Below are 631 nucleotides of genomic sequence, written 5' to 3' on the forward strand. Positions count from 1 at the left end.
CTGTTGATATATTGCATGGATATACAGTGGTATACATCAATATGTAATACTTTATATTTAAAGGATATTATAACCATTCACACGTGGCATTGTTCCTTCAAACATCATAACACTCACCCTCTTATAGTTTATGGTTAACAGTTGATAAAAAACACAACCCTTCACCATGAGCAACATTACAAATTATCAACTAAGATAACATTTTATTCATGTCCTCAGCTTTGAATGAGCTATGCTAACCATGCAAAGTAATAAATGTTGTTAACATGATTACCTGTGATAATCAACCCAGCAAACCTTGCTCTGATACCACAGCCAATACCAAAGAGGAAATGTCAATTTCCAGAAAAAGACCTGTTCATTTCTGCAGTTATCATTAACTCATCCTGCACTTTTAAATTAATTGTTACTTGTGAATCACTTTGGGACCGGGCCCTGGTGAGACCGCACCTGGAGTACTGTGTGCAGTTTTGGTCTCCAAATTTGAGGAAGGATATTCTTGCTATTGAGGGCGTGCAGCGTAGGTTCACTAGGTTAATTCCCGGAATGGCGGGACTGTCGTATGTTGAAAGGCTGGAGCAATTGGGCTTGTATACACTGGAATTTAGAAGGATGAGGGGGGATCTTATTG

At 38.7% G+C, this 631-nt stretch overlaps 1 protein-coding gene across 8 annotated transcripts in view; it reads left to right on the top strand.

Moving 5' to 3' along the window:
* drc3 (dynein regulatory complex subunit 3) overlaps positions 1–631 on the top strand; it is a 52009-nt gene that overhangs the window by 27508 nt on the left and 23870 nt on the right. The gene's annotated exons all lie outside the window — the stretch shown is intronic.

The sequence above is a fragment of the Rhinoraja longicauda genome, chromosome 21 (genome assembly GCF_053455715.1).
Source record: "Rhinoraja longicauda isolate Sanriku21f chromosome 21, sRhiLon1.1, whole genome shotgun sequence".
Lineage (NCBI taxonomy): Eukaryota > Metazoa > Chordata > Chondrichthyes > Rajiformes > Arhynchobatidae > Rhinoraja > Rhinoraja longicauda.